Below are 16442 nucleotides of genomic sequence, written 5' to 3'. Positions count from 1 at the left end.
GACTAAACCAGTTATTTAGCTATTTCAAATTAAAATATTTTTACGCGTGTCCATCCTTAGTTTAAAATAGCTTTTTTGATTCTTGTCCAGAATTCAAGATAATTAAAAAAAAAAAAAAATACAGAAAAAATATTTATGACGTACGTACCCGTCACGGAACAAAAATGGCATATTCTAAAATTCACATGAATTAATCAATTAGTCATTTTTACCAAGAAAATAAAATTTTATGAGGAAGCAAGGATGGTGTGTATTGTTCCACCATGGTTAATAAATAAAGTGAGACAACTCAATTCGAGCTACTTAAATAGAAATAGTTATCAAAATCAGTTTCATAATGTCTATGAATTACTATTAATTGCTGAATACCATTAAAAAAAATCATGATTTTTTTCTCTATATAAAACTACTTGATTAATTTACATGATTTTTTAAATAAGACATTTTTATTCCATGATGGATATAGTACTAGATCCTCCAGGTCCAACGGTTTGCCAATATATATATATATATATCTCACATTGTAAAGTTACATTCCATTTATTACAAAATATCAGTTCACAATCATGTATTTTACTTTTTTATTAATATATAGACGAATTTCTGTATTTACTTTTTCAATAAGCGTCTTACATGTGTTTTCTTATGCATATAGCTAATGCTGCTATCAGAGACAGAAAAATGTTAGAGACAGTCATACATATACGAATGAAATAAAGAAAAAAAGGTTGCTTCAAGGAAGGAAAATATCAACCACAGACATTTGATAATATTTACTAAGCTTTTCAAAGCTTCTTTATTGATCTTGAGGAAAGATACTCCCATAAGACAAATACACTCACAGACATAAGGAAAACATCTCACAGTGCTACCTTGAATTTAATCGAGTAATACATATAACACAGTCACTTTCCACATAGACAACCAAGGTTTTGAATTTTGGCATAAAACCAATTGCCAGGTTTAGTCATACTGCAGAACTGTAAAGATGGCAAAACACCTTTCTGTGGATGACTAAGCTAACTTTTATTGTGTGTTGTCCTTTTTTTGTTGTTGTTGGTTTTACAATATATATATATTGCATGAAGTATATTGCATTGTTGTTTTGCTGGCTTATTTCTTTTTGCATCTAAACATTTGATCAATTTTTCTTATATTTTATGTTCCATTTTTAACATGTAGTTTATCGAATTAATAATTGAACAAGTTGTGTGGAAAGAATAACTTATAAACTTCACTAAATTTAGTGTTTTTCTTTTGTCTATTGATTTCAATATTAAATATGAACATTCATCATCATGATAATAGCTATTAGTTAGGAATTAAAGTTCTGTCTATTTTTCTATGTGGAAAGTGACTGTGTATATGTATATCTATCCAACTATGTGTGTGTGTGTTCCAAATATCTTAAACTTCCACGGCCCATCTTTGGCTTTCACAGTATATGTTTTCACTTCTCCCATTTAAATCTATATGGCACTGGTTCCTAATTACTGGCGATATTCCAATTTTACACTTAAGGATTCCTACAAGAATATCAGAACTTCATCCCTCTCGACACATCAAGATCCCAAAAGTTTTACCTGTACCCAACTGACCAAACTTTTCAGAGATTTACTTAATGGATAATATCCCCATTCCGTTGTGGAGTACTGCCTGAAGAATATGACTTCATCTAGTATTTGCCAAATATGCATATGCTACTATTGGACTTGTTTCTATTAATTCATTGAATTATTTAATAGTGGTAAGGATTCCACTAAAGTCAGAAATATAAGAATTAGATTGGACAGCTTTGGAAAGAAAAAACCGCAAAGCTAAAATATCTAATATTATGTAACCATCTTGGACCCTAAGGTTTTTATATTTTTCATTGTTTATATGCATATATTTTGTTTCATCTCTAATCCTTTATCCACTATGCCATATTATATTTTTTCCGCCATTATCGTATTTCTGTTTTAACAACTTTCTCCATTTTCTACACTCTTTTGCCTTAAAACATGTATTTTTATATCAGAATTTCACCCAATTTTAATCACTCTCACCGCTCCCCTCTAGCATAAACAAACCTCCCCAGTTACATAATTGCCATACCATCTCCCTAATTTTTGTTTTGTTGTTCCCTTCATCCTTTATATTTTATTCATTTATCTTCCTACTATTTTATATTTCCATCTTAATGTATCCCAAGATAGATGTTGCATTTCCCTATATCTATAACCTAGCTCCTTTCTCTTCTAATGAGAAGCATTATACTTCGAAATGCCTAGGTATAAAGAGCGTTTATAGCCCCTCTTTCTCTATGTTATTTCCTTATTTAACTGACAAATAAATTCATATATTATATATAATATATATATATATACACACACACACACATATATATATGTCCATCCTTTCACGAAACAGCTGTAAGAGCTTAACGCCAATTTTATTCATGTAGGTTGTGATTTTATTCAATTTACGTATATATATATATATATATATATATATATATATATATATATATATTCATGAACCGTTGAAACCTGGAGAATCTAATATACTATAACATTTATAGTATTCTGATTATAGAGGGAGACGTCATTTTTTTTCCTTCAAGACTATGATTTCATTGCCTTTTCTTTTTTTACTTTAGTAAGTTTTAAAAGGCGTCTAACTTTCGAATTATTTATGTAACATGCCGAAATCAATGATAATATGTTTCATTTCCTTTCAAGTTGTCAATATCACATTATTTTAAGCCGTTTCATTGATTCAAATGTTCATTCCAAGAAAATAATAGATTCGTCAAGTTATTGTTTGCATTTTAAAAATGGAATGGTATAAGAGCAACAGGAAAGTCACTCTAAAACATTTATGGTGATGGCATCGTGATTAATAGAACATACAGGAGATGCTTTTCACGATTCAGAAACAGGGACTACAGCCTGCAGCACGAATCAAAAGAAGGGCCCTCAAGGGAGTTTAATTCAGAGGCATTGGAAGCTGTTGTTGCTTCAAATACGACTGACACAGTTTGATAAACACAGGCTTTAACATAAGTCATATTGTTACATATTGGTGGATACATTACTAGTATAAATATTAGTTAAAATATACTTGTTTAGGTAACTAGTATTGTTGTAAATATGTAGAATTCTGTAGATGCCGGAAAGCCTTCACCTCTAATAGTTTCTTCCTCCTGACTGCTATACTTCGCAATTTCCTTTCAATCTCTTTCTTCCCTCATTGTACTCACATGCAGAAATTTAAATATAATGTGAACAGATACCTCGCTACTCAATTCCATAGATCATGTCATTGGAGATGATCCCAAATAGTAACCTAGTAACCACTTACGTCCAAGTGGCAATATGCCTTTTATGGGGCAACTCTTTTTAAAAATGACATGTTCTAGACAAAGTTACAAGGATCAATCCTACCTGGATATAAGTTCATCAAAAAGGAAGCGTTTAGTTAGTTGAAAACGATGTCAGACATACGACTGAGAGTAGTGATTGCTAATGTTTGACCTTTTGTATGGAAGTTTAGATTGATAAAATGTATTTCTAAGATGGCCTAACAAAATTATAAGTAAGCCATGTACTTATTTTATAAGTGCAATTTTTCCCTCTTATCCTCTCTTTTTGACTCGCAGTTTACAGGACGATCAAGTGCAGCAAATATGAATAAATCATTCATATTTTAAAAGATTCTTTATTTTGAATAATTATAATTTATGTGAGACGTACACCATAGCATTTGTTTCAGTTCACAACATAACTTGGTCTTTGAATATAAGAAAACGTTTAAAAACTGCCGTATTCACAGAAGAACTCAAGATTTATTAATAAATAAGGCATTATGAATCATCAGGATATATTAAATACTGAAAATAAAATTAAGCTCAATGGTTAACATATTATGTCAAGCAGAGCTTTCATATTATAATTCAGTAGATTAGAAAATTTGACATAATTTATATTTGATAATCTGAAAATCAACACTTAACAATATTTACTCGTTGGTCTAGTGGTCTATCAATTCACGGTCTTGATATCTTGTTATAATACAGTATCTTATACCAGTAGCTTCTTTTCAAGAACTGCAAGCTTGAGGAACTCTCTTCATGTTCACTTTTTTCTTTTTACTTATAGCCTGGATTTTTTTTTTGGGGGGGGGGTCTAAGATTTAAGCCAATAGGCATTGCAATAATCATTTTTAGTTCTTGTTAGCTCTTTACATCAAATGGCTTCATGATTTGTCTGGAGCGATTTCCATTAAAAAATATAATTAAGGAAATTGGATTGGTTCATCCTCCAATTGCATTTTCTTATTTATTTTTTGCTCCCATAAAATAAATTCTTTCACCATTTAAACTCTGGAGTTTTCACCAGATTCCATGAAATGAATCTACACCTAAACTACACGGATTGAAAACACATTTGTCAACATGTTAAATAGCTGAAGATTTTATATCGAATTGTTTTGTTTTTAGTTTTTAACCTTTGGCCTTGCTATATATATTATATATATATAAACTCCTTATCAGACATGTTCTAACATGGACATTAAAAGACAAACTATTTTTAAAACCTCTTCTTTCTGATAATCTTGTAGCATGCAGCATGCAAGTGGGCGAATGAAAGATTAACCAGAACGCATTTTCTTTGGCAGAATCTTTTATTAGAAGCACAAAAGTTTCTCTGTGAACAGATCACCATTTCTTATGCGGTCTTCACAAAATATTGCACTGAAGTCGATATACAGGGTGTCTCAAAAAATGTGCTTACACTTTAACTGTTATCAGTTTTTTTTCCTGTATAAAAATCGTCACTAATTTGAACATTTGCAAACATGATTTTTCAACTACATTTGTTTTCTGTATTCGAAGCTATTCCATTTCACTCTATATTCGTAAAGATTTTTCGTCATTCGAGGTGTGAGTACATATTTTAAGAAACCCTGTATATATCAAAATAATCCTCCACTCTATAATAAAGAACAATGTGTATTTAATTGTAAGTATATATTAGTCTCATCACAAAAATCTGCCTAATGAATATAGGAAGAAAGAACGCAAATCTATTTTCAGGATGAGACGTTTTCTTTCTTTTTCTTTCTGCCTTCAATACCGATTTATACTTTTTTCTTTCCTTTGTTAAACTTTTCAGTTTGAGATTTTTTATTTCTTGTTTCTTTTAACTTTCGCTAACGTTTTTAATGTAAAAAATTTCGTGTGAATTTTTAAACGCTTAGCCATCCCGCTCACCTCCCAATAAACAAAGGAAGATTTTTTTTTTTTTAACAGAAAAGTCAACAGTTGGTGTTTTGTTGTTGTTTTTTTATCCACAACAACAAAAAAATGATTCACGTTCTTTTGTTTCTTTTTTGTTCAAGTTACAACAGTTCAGTCCCTAATTATCATTTTTAAAATCTTTTTTCTACTATATTATACTATTTATCAATGTCAAAAGCCACTCAAGGATAAGAGTTAATGAAATGGCTGAATTGTCAGTTAAATGACGACGAATAGTGTAAGGGAATCGAAAATGGTGAATAAATGAACAAACTTTGATTACTTATGCAAAACGATTCATGACAAATATTGGATTGTTAACCTGCCTATTAAAGTTGAGTGCTACCTGTTCTAGGACGATTAAGTACAATTAGTACTTCTTAGTAACTTTTAAATGTTTACTGAGAACTAGTGTGGGGTAGCATGACAATTTTAGTTTTGATATCGACCCCTCCTTTCATGCTTCACGTTCCGGTCAGTTTTTTTGTTTTTGTTGTTTTTTTTTTTTCATAGTTATTTCAATAAGGAGTTGCTCAATATGTGATTAGATTCATTAAATACCAGAATGGTTAACTGTTGAAACACGACCGTCTACGATTCGTTTATTTCTTTTTCAACAGCTAACAACGTTTAAAAGGTTTTATGCAAAATAAAAATAAAAGGTCACTAAAAATTAATAGAGATTAAAAAAAAAAACAGACATTAGAAAAACATATCAGAAAGCAAATAGCAAGTCAGACAAACCTCCTTATCTGAAATGAATTCTTGCTAAATCTGGTGCAATTCTGTCAAGCAGTTTTGGAGTCTATAAGTGGCAAAGCAATGTCTACTTCTAATAATGATTATGCTTGAATAAAGTAAATCTTAAAACTCCAACAATGTTATGCTTACAGATTTGATGTTTGTTTTAAGGCGTTCCAATCTTTTTATAGGTTATTTAATGGTGAAATACAATGCGTTTCGATAATGGTTCATTCATTATTCATTGAAATTGGACGACCAAAAATGGAGAATCAACTGGAAACGCGACCCAGAAATTGATTTTTAAAAAATCCAACTATGACAAAAATTGCCGACTTCCTAACTGGAGAATCGACTGGGGAAAAAAACTCAACCTGGTTTTAAAAACAAGAAAAAATCCTGACACTACCTTCGTCCAGCATAAAGGCTGTTCATGGCTGACTCGGTTGCGCCTTGTTGACGGATTTCTAATTCATGGATAAATGGGAGTGAAAATAGGGCACATACCTTTTTTAAAGAGAGCAGTGAATGTAAAAGATCCGGGATTTGTACGCAGCTTGCCGATTTTGTAGTCACCATCTTACCACGAATGCCACACCACCTCCTACCACATACGCATATTAGGAGTGCAGTTTTAGTTTACTTAATCTGCCGGAATATTAAGTTTTTTCTTTTTAAAACTAATTCATGCAAGAATTTATACTTTTTCAAATTTAAAACATACACACAGCACACACATATCTCTATATAAATTTCAATGTCTGTATCTGTGTTCCCTATAGAAAGAAAACTTAGAGAATTTACATAAAAACTAAAAGTCTATTTACATGTAATATTCTCCAGGGGAAGACAATGGAAGTAATACCAATTTCTAAGTGACTGCCCCATCTCAAAGGAGGTATAGTGGCAAAAACTCCCTTAAAAATGTCCTATTCTGATGAAATTTAAATTGCATATATAAAATTCTTTGAGGAAAACAGTGCAAGTGGTTTCAAATATTTACGTACACTTCAGTGTGGCCTACTAAGGGAACTAGAGTGGCAGAAACTCCCTTAAAACGTCAAATACATATATCCTATTTCAGTGAAATTTAAAATATATGTCTAAGACGCTAATTCGATGTTTTTCAAATTTTCCATTTTTTTTGACTAAAAACAGGTAAAACGGTTGACAGTAAGAAAAAAAAAGGGTAAGTAATATGGCGTATGAATATAAAAAAAGACAGTGTTCCTCATTCAATATCAGGCATTGTTGGGTCTTTCTGCTAGTAAATATTCGCTTGGAAGTAGTCTGGCATTCAAGTTTCAAATCTTGGGATTGATATGCTCATCACATCTAATTACACTTATGAGTCATGAAACAACGAAACAACTGCTTATAGATGATTATACTTCATACATACATAAATACATACATATACATACATACATACATACATACATACATACATACACTCTCATGCATTATCCTCCCACACAGGCACATTCCCATCCCTTCACACTTCTGCATGTGTGTAATTCCTGCGTCTATTTTTAAGCTCAAAGTCTATCTTTAAACTGGTTGAGAAATGGTTTGCTCTGTTGAGGAATTAATGATAAGTGATATTGAGAAAGAAAATTAGAAAGAGAAAGGAGAAACAATATTTTTTTGTTATTCCCAAAGTAATCATAAAAAGCGCCATCAAAGAAATATTTGAAGCAGACAATATTCATTGGATTAAGTCAGGGTAGTGTTTTCCGTGATAGAAGCGTTGATTGAACTTGAATTTTAAAATGAAATACGTATAAAATACGTCTGAAATCCGAATTACAACGCAATTATGAAATAAACAAGTATTTATTTGTTTAGAATTAATATTTCGGAGTTAGACTCCTTCGTCAGAATTATATATTTTTTTTTCTTTTTTCCTCGTCATGATGTTAATTGAAGAAAAAAAACAGTTAATAAAGAATCTGCATGCCGTTATCTGCGGTGTTGTTTTTAAAATTCCAAAAGAATGTGTTTGGCAACGCGATTTGAAAATTCCGTGATAGAAGCATTGATTGAATTTTAAAATGAAATACATTAAGGATACGTTCTCAACACAATCTGACAGAGTCTTGGACATTTTCAGGGTAAGGAATGACCTTGCATCTGACGAGCTGAGGTATGGTTTTGGCTGATCCTAAAAGGTCCACCTTCCCAGATCTTTGCCTCCTGTCTTTTGGGTGGAGTAAATTTATTGCTTTTTGGCTGAGGTACCTTTATCAGGGAATGCTAATAAAGCTAACCAGGCAATTTTCAAAATTTCAGAGTAATCCTTCTTTAAGTGTGTTGGCTTGACTTTCCCTACCTTCCAACCTTGTGTCACATCTTCCTGTGATGAGAAGGGAGTAAATAACAATTTAATGTGACTCAGAAAGTCGCCATATTAGCACATTTTGATTACATCTCCTTGACTTTTTTTCAATTTAGTCTTCATATTAGCAAACAATTGAACTGGATTAAGTATATTTTTTAATAAATTGTAGCAAAATAGTTTATTGCCAATTAACTGAAATAAGCTTAATATATATATGATGTCTAAAAAATGTACTCACACTTCGAATAATGATAAAACCTTTATTTCTGAACATAGAGGGAAATGGAATAGTTTCGAATACAGAAGACAAATGTAATTGAAAAATCATGTTCGTAAATGTTCAACTTTATGAACATTATTGCACAGACAACGCTGATAACACCAAGGGATTTGCAGACGTCACAAAACAGATCATTAGATTACATTTTTTGAGACACTCTGTATTTGAGGAAAAGGGAAAACTAAGAGATGTGGAACCTCGGCTCATAACCCCATTTATCAGGAAAATCAGTATTCATGGAGAATTATTCCCAACACTTTATGTTACTGAGTATAATAACCACAAAATAGCAGACATGTTTCTCATATTAGTATAGATACTGAATTTTCCAAATGAAGTACAACATCAAATTGATTTTGAATAAAATAAAAAATTATCTTCATTTATTTTTTAAATTTTTTAAATTTATTTATTTACTTGTTGCAGCTGCACACTTATTCGTTACCCCATTTCTATTCCATCTGACGTGTATGTTGTGTCATGGATTCCTTCTTCATCCCACCTTCCCACCGTAAGGTTTCAAAGATTTTTTAAAACCAAAATAAGGAATTCAAGCCATATCGTTGTTTACACAGATGAAAGTAATGTTTTTAGTTGGCAGACTTCTGGAGCCATTTCAGATAAAAAATAAAAAAAAATTAAAAAAATTAAGGGATAAGTTATTTTCTTTTTTTTTTCTTTAGGAAGAAGGGCGATACTCTTAGGCTTTCCACATAAGATATGCATTATCGACTAATTCCATCTATCTCTTTCAGTTCAACATCAATTCCTACAAGCCCCGACTGTTTATATAAGCCATTATTCATGAAATACAATAAAACGTTCTTTCACTCAGTCGTTTGTGGAAGATAAAAAGGTGTTTGTGTGGGAGGAGTGATGAGACTTAATGCTTACTGACAAGGACAATGCAATCTGAAAATTAAGTCGAAATCTGGTCGGATCAGCTACGTTCACAATATGTTCCTATTATGAATAGCTTTGTGCCACCAAGAGTTTAGTCTTGGAAAGATCAAGTGTGTAGGTAGGAAGAAGACAGTGAGCTGGAAGAAAGTTCCACCGCCTTGTAGTTTAGCTTTCAACAGTGTATTTTTTTTACTGTGATCTGTGTTTCCCAAGAAGATTACCACAAGTCTTAATATATATTTCCTTAATAAAACCTATAGAGACTGTAAAGATGCATATGGTTAAATTAATGGGTGATTAATTTCTATTAAACTGACACTGTAAAAAGATTAGCAGCAGATATGTAAAAATAATGTTAAAAACAATAGTTTTCACTATAAGAGTAGAGTAAGCATAAAGTTAGAGTGAAAAATTCTATAAGAAAAAAATATTGAACATATTGTACAAGATTGGCAAATATGAAAATAAAATCAATATATCTATTAAAAATTATCAATTGTAGGAGGTTCGGACAGGTTATAAATATGATTTTATTGTTTTGATAATAGAAAATTTCTTTTTCCGAAAATTTAATTTTTGAGGGTCTGGGTCCTATGTATGTAAATAAAAATCACTAATTTGGTTATATTTTCACTAAAAATGATAGTTGAGAGCTTAGTGAAAAAAGATTATGAAGATGTAAAAATAGAAAATATATGGACATTAGTAAAAAGCATTAATAAAGGAATTTATAAAACAATACAGACTTAAACTAACCGAAAATAAAAGTAATAGAAAAATTTTAAATGAAACGAAAATTAAAACTAGTGGAACAATAGAAAGCAAAACTAAAATCGAAAGTAAAACTAAAAGAACAATGGAAACTAAAAGTGAAAGTAAAACTAGTAGAAGAATACAATCACAAATCATCATAATTCTATGCTTTATAATAAAGACCAATGACATATACACACACACACACACACACACACACACACACACACACACACACACACACAACCGACGTAAAAACCGATTATATACACATATACGGCATAATTGCGTTGACACACCGGTTCTCATCAGATCACCGAAATTAAGCAACGTTGAGCCTGATTAGTATCAGATGGGTGACCATTTGGGAATTCTAGTGGCTGTGTGTGCTCTCCGCTTATCTTGGCATTTGTTTCCAGTCGTCCTGTACATACACTTCACTTGCTACTGGTATTTAACAATGTCAACTCAGGAGAGGTGTGGTTGGAGATTGCACACCTACCACAAAAATTTCACATGCAGGTACCCCTTCATGGGTATCTATAGTCTGAAGGAGTCCCTTATATATATATATAATATAATTATTTAAAGATACTTTAAAACATCTAGCAAAAAATAAAGACATTATAATCTCACAGGCAGAAAAGGCGACGGCATAGTTATTATGGACAGAAATACATATGTAGGAAAAATGCACACACTACTATCCGACACAGATACATATGCTCCCACAAACTTAAATTCCATACAAAAAGATATTGAAACCTTCAACAAATCCCTAAAAAAACTTATAAAAAATGATAAAAAATGGGCATCTTATATCGAATATCACCCCATTATCTCCACATTATATGGCCTCCCCAAAACTCATAAACAAAATATCCCCATGCGACCCATAATTTCGAACATCGGAAGTGTCACACAGAAGGTAGCACGAGCCATCTCCCAAATTTTAACCCCACTAATGGGCACCAGTAGTACTGCTCATATTAAAAATTCTGGAGACCTACTAAATAGAATAAAAAACATCAATATACAAAATAAAACAATGCACAGTTTGGACATAGTCTCCCTATACACCAATGTCCCAATTAAAAAATGTCTTACATTACTTCTGAAACATCTAAACAAAATTAAAATTGATCTACCTTTCTCCCCGAAAACATTAATAGAAACAATTAAACTTATCACAAACATAACCCACTTCCAATTTAATAACTATTTTTTATAAACAAAAATTCGGACTCCCCATGGGAAACCCCCTCAGTGGGGTACTCACTTGCTTATTCTTAGAATTCTTAGAAACTAGCTCTTTTAAATTTAGAATACCTGCAAACACAACTTATTTTCGATACATTGACGATATCCTCATTTTTCTCCCCGCAAATACACACATAGAAGAATTAAAAAATAAACTCAACTCAGTCGAACCCTCCATAAAATTCACATATGAATCCGAACATAACAACTCCCTACCCTTTCTTGATGTACTTATCATAAGATCTGAAAACGATCTTATGTTTAAAGTACATCGAAAAAGTACACACAAAAATGATTATATACACTATTATTCGCACCACAGTGATAAAATAAAAACGGGCATGATCATCGGTTTTTTCTTACGTGCCATTAGAATCTGCAGCCCTCAATATCTCGAAAATGAAATCACACATATCACCGAATCACTAAAACTTTTACAATACCCAACTCACCTTATCTCTAAAACAAAGAAAAAAGCCATCAAAATATACTCGAACATAGACAAACAAAAGCAGAACACACCAGATACACCACTACTAAATAGACATCTTCTTATACCTACCCACACTAACAACGACACAATTTGCAATACTCTTAATAATCTAGGCATACAAACAGTACAAACCACTTCCTTAACTATAAAACGAACTTTAAAAACTAGCAAGCATTCCGCTGAAATCTCCACATCCAAAGCCGGTATTTACTCCATCCCATGTAATGACTGCATAAAATCATACATAGGTGAGACACAGCGAAATTTGGAAATCAGACTAAGCGAACATAAAAAGGACATAAGAAATGCCAATCCCTTAAATGCACTCTTTTCCCACTGTGTCGAACATGGCCACTCTTTCGGCTTTGGACGTGCAAAAATCTTAAAATCCATCCCAGATAGAGCAAAACGGAGACTTATTGAATCTGCTTTAATTTCAAACATTAACACCATCAAACAAAGAAAAGGATTTCATAATGTAGCCCCAATCATAGGTAATACAATAATAAATGAACAAAACATTAATTTAGATCCTGGTTGATGATGATAAAAAAAAAAAAAAAAATCCATATATGTATATAACCCGACCCCCCCCCCCCTCCACACACTTGATATAAATTCTCTTTTCATCATGAAATTTTTTCTCTCCAGAACAGAAAGAACTAAACTTCTCCTCTTTCGCATGTGATATGACCGTCTTTCCTGTACATACTCGCCTAGAAATCCTGATGATGTCCCCTGAAATGGGGACGAAACGTTGATTTTATTTTTGTTTTTACTCTTTTAGTTTTTCCTTTTTATTCACACACACACATATATATATATATATATATACCTTATTCATTTGGTGTGTAGTGATATTCATATTAAAAACCCTATTTTTCTATTTATTTAAAAAGAAAATACAATTTTCTTATATATGAGTTATCGAATTGCATTCATTAGCAAAAGATCTAACTAATTTGCATATTCTTTTAAACATTCATTTTTAATTAATTCCCTATTAGTTTTTTCAGTTTTCTTATAGGGTGATCACCTTTAGTTAACTATTACGGGTAATTATATTCATGCAGATATTCTACATGATTTATACTTGCGAAATATTTGCGTAAAAAGCTTACAATGAACACAAAATCGTTTCCATATATATTTATGTATACGTATATATTTTTGTTTCATCTATCTGTCTATCTATCTATATATCTATAAAAGTGAACGTGTCTGTCTGTCTGTCTGTCTGTGTACATTTCCCTACGCAATAACTCTGTCAATTTTTAGTCTATAGACTCGAAATTTGAAATACCGGGTACTGAGATTTGGGAAAATCGATGTGACGGGTGTCAGCCAGAAATTTGGCTGTTAAGGGGTCAAATTTCAACGATTTGACCTTTAAGAACTCTACCAAACTCCTCCGACAATTTTTGGTCTAGACACTTGAAATTTTAGATATAGGTTCCTTGAACCTGGATCTAACTTAATAAAGTGATTTGAGCCCGAAACTATAAATTTTCAAGAGTCATAATAGGGGTCAAATTAAAAAAAAAATTTACTCTTTTTTTTTTTTTTTGCTCAGCATACACCTCCAAACACCCGGGCAACGCCGGGCTGAAATGCTAGTGTATATATATATATATATATATATATATATATATATATATAGCATGTATCACAACTTAGCTGAAAAAAAGTTGCAAGTTTAGTTCAATAAAGTGCTCAATCGTAGGTGTTGCAACAACTAAAAAAAAAAAAATAAATAAAAAAAAACTATGCATATATATGCCTATTATAACTGAAACAGAAAAAAAGTAGCTTTACTTTAACCAGAGATTTGTTCTTTTCCTCTACATTCTCTGAAAGATGCTGAAGAGTCGATCTGTTTCTACCCCAGATCTGGCATAACCGAATCGATAAAGCCCAGATACACCCAACACACACTAATGTATATTTTTATAAAATTATATATATATATGAATGTACCTTCCCTATCACACATGTAAAAACTGCCAGATAAAACGATTTCAAGTGTTTCAGGGGAGAAAGAAAGAAAAAAGACAAATCTGAAATGAATGCAGGAAGAAATCATCCATTTATTATTTCTATAATAAAATTTGTTTCTTTCTGTGCTGATTGATATTTTCTTTCTTATTTTAAAATGTTATTGTTTGAGAATTTTTTGTCTCATCTCGTAACTTGATCGATTCAGATGTTACCTATTTATATAAATTTTAAAATGTGTATATGTCTATATATTTATATGTATTGGATTCACTCCTATAATAATTATTCTATCATCATAAAATTTTGAACACACCTGCTTTCTAATATGAGCTATATTTAGGTTGGACAAAATAATGAAAACACCTTATGAATTTTGCATTAAGTAATAAGTGTTCTAAACCTATCAAAATTGAAAAATTACCAAAATATTGGTTTTATGTTTTCAGCAAGATATGAATATTTTTGGTGTGGCCCTAAAAATTTCTATACGGTCCTTGAGAGAAAAGAAATGTGATGGTGCAAAACCTTTTCTTGACTCCACTTTCAACACTGATCATATCTAGATAATCTAGTTGCACCGTATTATATGTTTGGAGTAATAACGAATATGGTGCTTATTTCGAATTACACTTAATTAAAAAAACAAATACAGAAAAATTTTATGATGTACATACTTGTCACGGAACAAAGATGTCATACTCCAAAAAGTCGTGTAAATTGATCAAGTAATTTTTTTTTTTTTTTAATCAAATCAAATTATATTAGGAAGCCGTGAGAAGGCCGACAGTGGCTATATTGTTTTAAATTTCGCAAAAAATTAATGGCGATAATTCCATTCAATTACAGAGATTTTGTTTATATTCAAATAAAAACTTTATAATCGCTAAAAATCGTAAAATTTGATTTTCTTAATAAAAAGCATTACTTGATTAATTTATGTGATTTTTAGAATATAACACCTTCGTTCCATGACAAATATGTTCCTCAAAGATTTTTTGTATTTTTGTTTTTCTTCATCAAGTGTAATTCTAAATAAACACTATATTCTTTATTACTCAGAACATATGATACAGTGCAACTGAATTATCTAAATATGACTAGTTTTGGAAAGGGAACAGAAAAAGTCTTGTACCTGCACATTTCTTTCCTCTCAAGGTCCCTGTAGACATTCCTGGGACCACACCAAAAAGACTTAGAATCTGAAAACATAAAACCAACATTTTGGTAATTTTTCAATTTTCATGGGTTTGCACACTTATTACTTGGTGCAAAATTCACAAGGTGTTTCCATTATTTTGTCCAACCCTTTATATATATATTAGTGTTGGGGCGATTAATCGGAATAGGAAAATCTGAGCTTTTTGGGGCATCGGAATTGGAATCGGGAAAATTTTAGCCTATTTCCGATGCCAAAACCGATTCCTTTAATTATCTATTTTAGTTGATTTTGTTTTTATAAAAACATCTTCAAGCGCTTGTAGTAATAATAAAATAATGAATATTTATCGATTTAAACTTTTAGTAAGGCTAAAACCTGTAAATCACTCCGTCCTATGTGTTTTTATGTTTGAGAAAATACATGCACATTTTAAGATGTGTTTTTACAGTAATCGGGACAAAATAACAATTTTATAGCAAAATATTTAGAGATTTATAAAGAATCGGAATCGGTAATTGTATCAGAATCAGGAATTTAGTACGGAATCTGTAAAAATATTGGAGTCGTCCCACCACTAATATATATATATATATATATATAGAACGCTAACCTTACTAACATAAATTCTGAGACTTACATTTGTATTCACTTATACCGAGTGTTTTATATTGCTGCATTGCTAAAAAGAAAGACTAAAAGCAACGTATGTAAATATATTATATGCGCATACATGTAATAATTCATTATTTGAGTTGCGATGGATGTGTAGAGTTGGTAAGAGTGAAAGAGGTTGGGAGTGCACTAATAAGATGAGATGAAACTTTGGTTGATCTATAATTAGTTTTAGTTTTCTCCAGATCAAGAATTGGACTGGTTTAATAACCACTCAACCACACTACTTCAAGCATGTCGCCTACGGACCTAATGTGGTCACACCTTTCCTGGCATATTGCCTATGAAACTTCCTGTAATCATATCTCCTTCCGTTTTGGGAGTTGCGCCTCGTTTTATTTTTAACCAATAGATGTATTTCTTTTCACTTTATGCAGCTGACGTCATTGTTTCGCTTTAGACAAATGCATTTTCTGTTTACATTATTCTTTTCTCCACGTTAAAAAACGACCCTGGTGTCTACCTCTGTCCCGTGGGGAGGCATAGTAAATAGGTACATTATTCCAAGTGCGATTAACAAGGTCACCTTGTCAACCGATATCCAACACGAGGAAGCAT

General features: G+C 31.5%; 1 protein-coding gene and 1 pseudogene across 5 annotated transcripts in view; one reads left to right on the top strand and one right to left on the bottom strand.

Moving 5' to 3' along the window:
- LOC145279635 (uncharacterized) overlaps positions 1-16442 on the bottom strand; it is a 396470-nt gene that overhangs the window by 207540 nt on the left and 172488 nt on the right. The window lies entirely within an intron of this gene.
- LOC145280430 (5S ribosomal RNA) lies at positions 10575-10691 on the top strand (annotated as a pseudogene).

Source organism: Euprymna scolopes, chromosome 7 (genome assembly GCF_053919585.1).
Source record: "Euprymna scolopes isolate OS-2025 chromosome 7, ASM5391958v1, whole genome shotgun sequence".
Classification (NCBI taxonomy): domain Eukaryota; kingdom Metazoa; phylum Mollusca; class Cephalopoda; order Sepiida; family Sepiolidae; genus Euprymna; species Euprymna scolopes.
Note: the sequence above shows the minus strand (reverse complement) of the source record. Positions and strands in the feature narration are given on the sequence as shown.